Source organism: Nicotiana tabacum, chromosome 4 (assembly GCF_000715075.1).
Source record: "Nicotiana tabacum cultivar K326 chromosome 4, ASM71507v2, whole genome shotgun sequence".
NCBI classification, from domain to species: Eukaryota; Viridiplantae; Streptophyta; class Magnoliopsida; order Solanales; family Solanaceae; genus Nicotiana; species Nicotiana tabacum.
The window spans coordinates 33,299,373-33,311,434 of record NC_134083.1 but is presented as its reverse complement, the minus strand read 5'-3'; the positions used below and the strand labels follow the sequence as shown (position 1 = coordinate 33,311,434).

The window sequence follows — 12,062 nt, the reverse complement described above, 5'->3', positions numbered from 1 at the left end:
ATACATTCACTACATATATATATATATATATATATATATATATATATATATATATTTAGTACAACTTATGAATCAATTTTTATACATTCACTACATATATATACACACACTTACAAACTGTTTGAACCACGTATCAAATCTCGTATATACAACATCATGGCCAAATTGACCCACGAAGTGACTGTGACATATCAAATATTTTTAGTAGTTGCATCAATATGTAGTCACAGTAAATTTTACATTTTGATAACTAATAAATCAATACTTACTTGAGAAATGGTATAACTTCGGGACAATTTAGCAACACATGAAGTGTAGCTAACTTGTACTCCATATCACTCAAACTTCTCTTTCTAACATCCTTAGAACATCGGCCTGGTTGATTGAATTTGGACATTGGTGGATATAATGGATCATTCACACATTCGACCGTGTGTCTATTGGGCCTATTCCTAGAACATGGCACGTTACTCTCAAAATAATAAGAACAAAAATGTGTTATTTCCTTTGCAAGATAGACTTCGCATATAGATCCTTCAATCTTATTCCTCTGCTTAACAAATTGTTTGCATTTGCCAATTGTCCTACATAATCTCATGTTAGCCAAGAACATTCAAATAAAATAGAATATTACATCAAACTTATAATATTACCTCTCAAAGGGATACATCCATCTGCATTGAACAGGCCCTCCAAGTCGTGCCTCGTGTACAAGGTGTATTGGAAGGTGTTCTATCACATCAAAGAAACCACATAGGAATATTTTTTCCATCTTACTAGAAATTACACGGATGTTCTGGTCCATCCGATGTAGGTTTTCTTCCCTTAATGTGGTAGAACACAAGTCCACACAAAGTAATTCTCTATAAACCCCTTCCTATAAAGATGAAGCTTAACTTCCTCCGATTTTTTAAACTTCATACAATCGCACCTGACACAAGGCCACCTAATTACTCCTTCACTTTGGTATGGTGGAAGTGACATTGCATGTCTAATAAAGTCATCAACCCCTTCTACAAAATCCTCCGCAATCCCCGCCGATTTGGATAATTCTTATTGTACATCCAAGTACGATGTTCCATCTATACAAATAAAACAAGAACAAATTAATTTATTCTACAATTATAAATTAATTATATCTTTTTTAGTTAATTCAAGATAATAATTGGCTCCTAATTACACCAATTTATATCCTAAAAGTTCAATTCATATCCAAAAGGTCCAATTCATATCTTAAAAGTTCAATTCATATCCTAAAAGTTCAATTCACAAGAACAAATCCTAAAAACTAAAATTTCAATTCATATCCTACGAGTTTAAACATAAACTAACTAAACTAAAGAAATTCAACCCACACCCTAAAAGTTCGATTCACAAGAACAAATTAATTTATTCTACAATTATAAATTAATTATATCTTTTTTAGTTAATTCAAGATAATAATTGGCTCCTAATTATACCAATTTATATCCTAAAAGTTCAATTCATATCCAAAAGGTCCAATTCATATCCTAAAAGTTCAATTCACAAGAACAAATCCTAAAATCTAAAATTTCAATTCATATCCTACGAGTTTAAACATAAACTAACTAAACTAAAGAAATTCAACCCATACCCTAAAAGTTCGATTCACAAGAACAAATTAATTTATTCTATAATTATAAATTAATTATATCTTTTTTTAGTTAATTCAAGATAATTATTTTTTCCTAATTATACCAATTTATATCCTAAAAGTTCAATTCATATCCAAAAGGTCCAATTCATATCTTAAAAGTTCAATTCATATCCTAAAAGTTCAATTCACAAGAACAAATCCTAAAAACTAAAATTTCAATTCATATCCTACGAGTTTAAACATAAACTAACTAAACTAAAGAAATTCAACCCATACCCTAAAAGTTCGATTCACAAGAACAAATCGTAAACCCTAGATTCTAACTAAACTATTCATGACAATACAAAGTTAATAATTCAATTCTAACTAAACTATTCAAGACAATACAAACTCAAAATTGAAGCACTCATCAATTAAAACTAATTCATAACTAATTGACTAATTAACAAAACTAATTAGTTAATAAAATTAATTAACAAAACTAATTAAAACAAGACCTAAACCCTAATCCTCAATAAAATGTAATGTTCAAATAATTGAAACACTAATCAATTGAAACTAATTCATAACTAATTAACAAAACCTAGAAATAATAAATAAATGGGTTGTAATTCAAACCTAGAATTTTTAGGAGATGGAGAAGGAGAGGGGCGGTGGTAGCGGCGACGGCGACGGCGATGGTGACAGCGAGGGCTGGATGGTGGCAACGCGGGGTGGGGAATGGGATTTATGTGAGGGAAATAGAGAAGGAGAGGGGAAGGTTTTGAGTGAGGGAAATAGAGAAGGAGAGGGGAAAATAAGAGAGAAATGGGGGTTCCCCCGATTTTCAATTCTGATTTCAGAATTACCGACCAAAGTTGGTCGATAATTTTGGTCGGTACATTAAATTCTTTTTTTTTGTGTTTTTTTTCTTAAAATATTATAAACTATAAAAAAAAATATTATAAACTACAAGCATTTATTTTATTTAATTATGCAATTATTATAAATAATTATAAACTATAAGAATAATCTTTATAAATAATTATATTAACTATTTAATTTTAATAAATTATAATAGCATCTATCTAAGTAAATTTTCTAAGTTATAATTAAGTATGTGAGTAATTTCTCACACACACACATATACTATATTGTAATTGATGCTAATAACTTCTTTTTTTATTCGTTCATCACTAATAATGCATGACATAGATTAATCGATATATAGGTCGAGACGTTTTGATGAATCATCGATTAATATTCATCGATACATCTAAGTAAGTTATAAGTCGATGAATCAATTTACAAATAGATATATTTGATGATAAAGTATATATACTAATTAGTATCTTCCCAAGTCTATCCCTAAAAGAACCCGACCCTGTGGTCCTAGCGCTTCGTGTTCTTATATATATATATATATATACACACAAACACACTTCACTGTAATACTTTAACTATATATATAGCTTGTTATAGTATATGTTAGTGTGTATATATATAGCTTGTTAAAGTTTGACCATGTTTGACCTATTAATTTAACTCGTTTACTTAATACTAATAGCTTCTTTCGTTTATTTAATTTGTGATCCATATATATATATATATATATATATGTCAAAGATTAATACTAATATATATATATATATATATGTCAAAGATGTTTAGTATTAATTCTTTTATTTTTCATTCATTCATCACTAATAATGCATGGCATAGCTAGATTAATCGATATAGGTCGAGACGTTTTGTTTTTACTATTAGTCGATATAGGTCAAACGTTTTATTTTTAATATTCATCGATGCATCTAAGTAAGTTATAAGTCGATGAATCAATTTACAAATAGCATGTTATATATAGTATATGTTAGTGTATTCATTATTTGTATTACAAAAGTGTTAACGAATTATATTTATATTATTTAGATAGTAAATATAAAAGTAATTCGAAAGTTTGACCAATGTTGACGTAATAACCGACCAACTTTGGTCGGTTATTTTGCAGAAAATAACAATTACCGACCAAAGTTGGTCGGTAAATGCTTCCCCTACATTAACCGACCAACGTTGGTCGGTAATTTTAAATATAAATTCTTAAATATTATAAAATATTTTAAATAATAAAATAATTATTAAAATTTAAAAAATTGGATCCAGATTACCGACCAACGTTGGTCGGTAATCCAAAATTTTCTTGTCTGACCAGCTGGGTCAATTCGTTGACCAATTTACCGACCAACGTTGGTCGCTATTTAGTTTTAAAAAAATATAAATTTTTTTTCCCAGTTTCCGTCCAACCTGGATGGTTTTTGGTCGCTTTTTTTGACCGGCCAACGTTGGTCGGAAATATTTGGTCGGTTTTTAGCAGATTTTTAGTAGTGCTACCTCCACAGTGGCAGCAAGAGGTGTCAGATATGAGTTCACAATTAAATGCGCTAACAATCTTAAATCGAATGAACTTCGGGAATATCCCTGAGGAGTTTGTACATTTATTTCCAACTCCTCCAAAGGTACAAGTACTTATTTTTTCTTTATATAATAGATTTAAGTATGATGTTGCTTTAAAAATCATGATTCCCCCCTTTCGTCGAATAGATGAGAGATAGTATGAGACAATAGAAAACTAAGTTTGGCATTTGTTACTATAATGGTTTGGGGTTGGTAGGATTCTAAAATCTGTGGTCCTTGCTCAAGCAGACGTGCTGTTTTTTTTTTGTGTGCTAGTGGTTGTGCAAATTGGCAGAATACTTGTTTTGTGCATCTTTATCAATGATGATGTCTAGTTCTTATGAGAAAGCTCATGCAACTAAACCAATGGTATTAAATTGCAGCCGTCCTAAAATCTGAACACAATAAAATATGGTTTGCTTATGGATTTATCATGACACATGTAGTGAAGATCATAACTATTGGAGTAGCTAATTTGATAAATATTTTGTTGTGGCACACAATTTAGGAAGCGGCTCTCCGTCACCAATTAGGCCGAGAAGATCTTTTGATGGAAGTAACTGATGGGGTCCATCTCATTCAAAAGCCAAATGAATTTTTATGTTTTTTTTCCAAGTTATCATAATTATTACGTAATGTTTTTGCTCGATCGATTTGTTTATATTAACTCCAAAGATGAATAATCCGAATCGAAACCCAAATAGACCAAACCGATTAAATTTATATCCTATTAGACAATGTAAATTGTAATATGACTACGTTCAAAATTTTTGGCACCCAGAACCTCTAAATCCTGGATCCGCCTCTGAATACACTGTCATATACTTGTTCAGTTTTCTTATTTATTCCGGTAGGGCCTTGACCTGACCTCCTTATTACTCTACCGAGGTTAGACTTGACACTTATTGGGTACCGTTGTGGTGTACTCATGCTACACTTCTGCATATCTATTTGTGCCGATCCAGGTACCTCTTACCAGTCCAGGCACCTGTGAGTTGAGTTCAGATTCGGAGACTTCAAGGTACATCTGCCGGCGTCCGCAGGCCTCGTAGTCACCCTCTATCTAGTCCATTTCATTTTCTTTCCATTTTATAGACACTGTTGTACAGGGATGTTCGGTACTTTCTTGTAGAACTTGTGACTTATATTCGCCAAATTTTGGGGGAGTTGTGTTCTGTTGAGTTACAGAGTTTCTTTATATGATAGTTGTTGAGTCATTTGAAGGTTTTTATAAATTCTCAGTTAAATTCTGCTAGTAGGTTAGGGTTACCTAGTATTAGAGACTAGGTGCTATCACGACATCCTACAGAGGAAAATTTGGGTCGTGACATAAAATTGATCGAGGCAAATTGTGGACTGAGACTCATAGGAGGAAAGATGGCAGATATGTGAATGATGAGACTAGGGAGATTGGGGTAAGTATTAGTTGACTATATTTCTTACCAAAGATTTGAATTGGTTCGGGTGTTTGTTAGTTAAAATGTTTGTTTTAAGCTCTTGAGCTTTATGTCTGTTTAGAAGTATATTTTAAAGTTAATGTTCTTTAGCAGTAGTAGTAGAAAATTTGTAGTTGTCAGGGGTCAAATATGCAGCCTTTAGTATATCGTGGTATTCTATAATTAGTTATGATATAAATAATATTCATTTACGCACCATAAATACAGCTGTATTGGTTCTTTTTGGGTTTTGTATGCTCTGTTCTGGGAAAAAATGGTTAAGGAAATTTGTTTGCTAATTTTGCTTCTCCATTGTCATAACTTTATTTTTCTTGTTCTTTATCTCTGATATAGCAAAGGAAGAGTCATTCTCTTACTCTTTTTTATCAATAAGCAGTTCCTACTAGTAGCTCGTTTTCCTGGCTCAGAGAAAAAGAATACAGTGGCAGGAATAGGATTGTTCTTGCACAAAATTCTATTTGGTTTTTGTCCATTTGAGAACAAATATATCCTGGTACGAGAGATGATCATATTTCTTGTAGCTAGAGATTAATATACATTCTCCTTTTATAATTATTTTTTGTCTTTCGTGTAGGAGAAAATTGAAGAAATTCGAAGTCAAAGACCAGAAACTCTTGCAGAAACTTCACCTAATGATGCGCTTGGTGTAGTCTTTGGTCCCGAGCACCCTGGCCATGTTCGAGGGTTAGGCTTGGGTGTAGTTCCAACTATGGCATTCAAGCAAACATCAAGGCGAGTTGGTAGTTTCGGTATGAATTCATCTAGTGCTAGCGCTCTACCTCTACAATGGCAGCAAGAGATGTCAGGATATGAGATCACAATTAAGTGCGCTAACAAGCTTATATCGAATGAATATCGGGAATAACCCTGAGGAGTTTGTTCATTTATTTCCAACTCCTCCACAGGTACAAGTACTTATTTTTTCTTTATATAATAGATTTAAGTGTGATGTTGCTTTGAAAATCATGATTCCCCCTCTTTCGTCGAATTGTTGAGAGATAGTATGAGACAATAGAAAACTAAGTTTCGCATTTGTTACTCTAATGGTTTGGGGTTGGTAGGATTTTGAAATCTGTGGTCCTTGCTCAAGAAGACGTGCTGTTGTTTTTTGGGTGCTATTGGTTGTGCAAATTGGAAGAATACTTGTTTTGTGCATCTTTATCAATGATAATGTCTAGTTCTTATGAGAAAGCTCCTGCAACTGAACCAATGGTATTAAATTGCAGCCGTCCTAAAATCTGGACACAATACAATATGGTTTGCTTATGGATTTATCGTGACACAAACAGTAAAAATCATAACTATTGGAGTAGCTAATATGATAAATATTTTGTTGCAGGCACACAATTTAGGAAACGGCGCTCCGTCACCAATTAGGCCGAGAAGATCTTTTGATGGAAGTAACTAATGGGGTCCATCTCATTCAAAAGCCAAAGTAATAGGCATGTGCCTAAGGAAAATATTTGGATGAGAATTTCTTTGGTTTGATAGCCAACTTTGTTGAATTTCTTTGGTTTGGTAGATAACTTCGTTGAATTGTCAACATTGAAGAAAAAGAAGGAAAAGCTCATTTCTACCCACCAACAAAGAGAGAAAGAAAGAGTGAGGTTTTACAGACAAGGTATAAGAAAATAGTCTGTGAGAAAAATAGAGAATAAGCAATATTGTAGTGAGGTGAGAATATCAAAAGAGAATTATTTCTTTTGAGTATTGTAGTGGTCTTTGGAGTATTATACTCGTACCTATAAAGTGTAAAATTTCTTGCTATAGTGATATCAGTTGCTCGTCTCGGGGTCGTGGTTTTTTCCCTTATTCAAAAGGTTTTCCACGTAAAAATCTTGGTGTCGTTGTCACTCTTTTATTCTTGTTAATTATCGTATCTCGGTGCTACGTTATTATTCCGCTTTTATTATTTTGAATATTATTTCTGTAGGGGGTTTATTCCCAATAACGGGTATCAGAGCACAGGTTCTGCTCGTTCAGAGAAATATTATTCACTGTCGATAGTACTATACTCGGTGAAAAACAAAAATGTCCGGAGTAAAGTACGAGATAGCAAAATTTAATGGAGATAGCGGTTTCTCAACATGGCAAAGAAGGATGAGGGATCTGCTCATCCAACAAGGATTACACAAGGTACTAGATGCTAATGCCAAGAAGCCTGATACCATGAAAGCTGAGGATTGGGCTGACTTGGATGAAAGGGCTACTAGTACAATCAGGTTGAACTTATCAGATGATGTACTAAATAACATCATTGATGAAGACACTGAATGTGGCATTTGGACAAGGTCGGAAAGTCTATACATGTCCAAAATGCTAACAAATAAATTGTACATGAAGAAGAAACTATACACCCTACACATGGGTGAAGGTACAAATTTTTGTCACATTTAAATATGTTTAACGGACTAATCACATAGCTCGCCAATCTCGGAGTAAAAATCGAGGAAGAAGATAGAGCCATCTTGCTGTTGAACTCGTTGCCATCTTCGTACGATAATCTGGCAACAACCATCCTGCACGGTAAGACTACCATTGAGTTGAAAGATGTCACATCGGCTCTTCTACTCAATGAGAAGATGAGAAAGAAGCCTGAAAATCAAAGACAGGATCTAATCGTAGAAGGCAGAGGCAGGAGTTATTAAAGGAGTTCGAGCAACTATGGTAGATCCCGAGCTTGTGGGAAGTCTAAGAATCGATCCAAATCAAGAGCCCAAAATTGCTACAATTGTGATCAACTGGGTCACTTCAAAAAAGATTGACCAAATCTAACGAAGGGCAAAGGTGAAACTAGTGGACAGAAGAATATCGATAACATAACCGCCATGGTGTCAAACAATGATAATGCTGTCCTCTTTATAAACGAGGAAGAGGAATGCATGCACTTATCAGGTCCAGAGTCAGAATGGGTGGTTGATACAGCAGCATCTTACCATGCCACACCGGTAAGAAATCTTTTTTCAGATATATAGTAGGTGATTTCGGCACTATGAGAATGGGTAACACGAGTTGCTCAAAGATTCGGGGTATTGGTGACATTTGTATCAAGATAAATGTCAGATGCACATTGGTTCTAAAGGATGTACGACATGTACATGATTTGCGGATGAACTTGATCTTGGGAATTGCTTTAGACCGAGATGGATATGAGAAATATTTTGCAAATAAAAATTGGAGACTCACCAAGGGATCATTGGTGATTGCAAAGGGAGTTGCTCGTGGCACGATGTATAAGACAAATGCAGAAATATGCTAAGGTGAATTGAACGCGGCACAAGATGAGATTTCTGTAGAATTATGGAACAAAAGGATGGGTCATATGAGCGAAAAGGGATTGCAGATTCTTGCCAGGAAATCACTCATTTCTTATGCCAAAGGTACAACGGTAAAACCTTGTGACTACTGTTTATTTGGTAAGCAGCATAGAGTCTCATTTCAGACATCGTCTGAAAGAAAATTGAATATACTTGATTTGGTATATTCTGATGTTTGTGGTCCAGTGGAAATTGAATTGATGGGCGGTAACAAATATTTTGTTACTTTTATTGATGATGCTTCACGAAAATTATGGGTTTATATTTTGAAAACTAAAGATCAGATGTTTCAAGTTTTCCAGAAGTTTCATGCTCTGGTGGAAAGGGAGACTGGCCAAAATCTAAAGCGTCTCCGAAGTGACAATTGAGGTGAGTACACTTCAAGGGAATTTGAAGAGTACTGTTCGAGCCATGGGATAAGACATGAAAAGACAGTTCCTGGAACCCCACAACATAATGTCGTAGCCAAAAGGATGAACCGCACCATTGTGGAAAAGGCGAGAAGCATGCTCAGAATGGCTAAACTGCCTAAGTCATTCTAGGGTGAAGCAGTTCATACAGCCTATTACCTGATCAATATGAGTCCATAAGTTCTGTTGGCCTTTGACATCCCAGAGAGAGTTTGGACAAACAAGGAGGTGTCCTACTCGCATCTGAAGGTGTTCGAATGTAGAGCTTTTGCACATGTACCAAAGGAGCAGAGAACAAAGATGGATGATAAATCTATTCCCTGCATATTCATCGGATATGGAGCTGAAGAGTTCGGATACAGATTGTGGGATCTTGTAAAGAAAAAGGTCATTAGAAACAGAGATGTAGTCTTCCAAGAAAGTGAAGTTGGAACTGCTGATGATATGCCAGAGAAGGCCAAGAATGGTAAAATTCCAAACCTTGTTACTATTCTTTCTACTTCTAACAATCCCACAAGTGCAGAAAGCACGACCAACGAGGTTGTCGAGTAGGGGGAGCAACCCGGTGAGGTTATTGAGCAGGGGGAGCAACTTGATGATGATGTAGAGCAAGTGGAGTACCCCACTCAGGAAGAAGAACAACCTCAACCTTTAAGAAGATTAGAGAGGCCAAAGGTAGAGTCATGCAGGTACCCTTCCGCAGAGTATGTCCTTATCAGTGATGAAGTGGAGCCAGATAGTCTTAAGGAGGTGTTGTCTTATTCAGAAAAGAACTAGTGGATGAAAGTCATGCAAGAGGAGACAGAATCTCTATAGAAAATGGCACGTACAAGCTGGTTGAACTTCCAAAGGGAAAAAGACCACTCAAATGCAAATGGGTCTTTAAACTCAAGAAAGATGGAAATGGCAAGTTGGTCAGATACAAAGCTCGATTGGTGGTAAAAGGCTTTAAACAGAAGAAAGGTATTGATTTTGACAAACTTTTCTCACATGTTGTCAAAATGACTTCTATTTGAACAATTTTGAGCTTAGTAGCTAGCCTAGATCTTGAAGTGGAGCAATTGGATGTGAAAATTGCATTTCTTCATGGAGATTTGGAAGAGGAGATTTATATGGAGCAGCCAGAAGGATTTGAAGTAGCTGGAAAGAAACACATGGTGTGCAAATTGAATAAGAGTCTTTATGGATTGAAGCAGGCACCAAGACAGTGGTACATGAAGTTTGACTCATTCATGAAAAGTCAAACATACATAAAGACCTATTCTGATCCATGTGTATACTTCAAAAGATTTTCTGAGAATAACTTTATTATATTGTTTTCGTATGTGGATGACATGTTAATTATAGGAAAAGACAAGGGGTTGATCGCAAAGTTGAAGGGAGATTTGTCCAAGTCATTTGATATGAAGGACTTGGGCCCAGCACAACAAATTCTTGGTATGAAGATAGTTCGAGAGCGAACAAGCAGAAAGTTGTGGCTGTCCCAGGAGAAGTACATTGAACGTGTACCAGCACGCTTCAACATGAAGAATGCTAAGCCAGTCAGCACACCTATTACTAGTCATCTAATGTTGAGCAAGAAGATGTGTCCTACAACAATGGAGGAGAAAGGGAACATGGATAGAGTTCTTTATTCTTCAACAGTCGGAAGTTTGATATATGCAATGGTATGCACTAGACCTGATATTGCTCATGCAGTTGGTGTTGTTAGCAAATTCCGTGAAAATCCCAGAAAGGAACATTGGAAAGAAGTAGTGGATACTCAGGTACCTAAAAGGTACTATAGGAGATTACTTGTATTTTGGAGGATCTGATCCAATCTTGAAGGGATGCACGGATGCTGATATGGCCGGTGATACTGATAAAATCCACTACTGGATATCTATTTACTTTTTCAGGGGGGAGCTATATAATGTCAGTCTAAATTGCAGAAGTGTGTTGCACTTTCAACAACTGAAGCAGAGTACATTGCCGCTACATAAGCTAGCAAAGAGATGGTATGGCTCAAACGGTTTCTTCAAGAGCTGGAATTGCATAAAAAAGAGTATGTCTTCTATTGTGACAGTAAAAAGTGCAATAGACTTGAGCAAGAACTCCATGTACCATGCAAGAACAAAGCATATAGATGTGAGATATCATTGGATTTGTGAGTAGGAGGAGAACGAATCTTTACAGGTCAAAAAGATTCACATGAGTGAAAATCCTACTGATATGTTGAACAAAATTCACACAAGTTAGAGCTATGCAAAGAACTTGTCGGCATGCACTCAAACTAGAAGACAGTGCTACCTCCTCTTGATAAACGAGACTGGAGGGGGAGATTGATGAGGTCCATCTCATTCAAAAGCCAAAGTAATAGGCATGTGCCTAAGGAAAATATTTGGCTGAGAATTTCTTTGGTTTAGTAGCCAACTTTGTTGAATTTCTTTGGTTTGATAGCCAACTTTGTTGAATTTATTTTGTTTTGTAGCCAACTCTGTTGAATTGTCAACATTGAAGAAAAAGAAGGAAAAGTGTGTGCAAATTGTCAAATATAGTAGGCTTTAGAGAGTGAGGCTTCGACTATAAAAGGAGAGCTTTAGCTCACATTTCTACACACCAACAAAGAGAGAAAGAAAGAGTGAAGCTTCACATACAAGGTATAAGAAAATAGTCTGTGAGAAAAATAGAGAGTGAGCGATATTATAGTGAGGTGGGAATATCAAAAGAGGGTATGTGTTGTAGTGGTCTTTGGAGTATTTTACTCGAACCTACAAAGTGTAAAATTCCTTGCAATAGTGATATCAGTTGCTCGTCTCGGGTACGTGGTTTTTTCCCTTATTCAAAAGGG

The 12,062-nt window shown here is 35.2% G+C and overlaps 1 long non-coding RNA gene across 1 annotated transcript; it reads left to right on the top strand.

The window, feature by feature from the left end:
* The first annotated feature begins 5,628 nt into the window (after positions 1 to 5,628).
* On the top strand, positions 5,629 to 7,296 carry LOC107776592 (uncharacterized). The gene is made up of 3 exons (XR_001646006.2): positions 5,629 to 5,998; positions 6,080 to 6,410; positions 6,845 to 7,296. It is a non-coding gene; the product is annotated as an uncharacterized LOC107776592 (long non-coding RNA).
* The last annotated feature ends 4,766 nt before the right edge of the window (positions 7,297 to 12,062 follow it).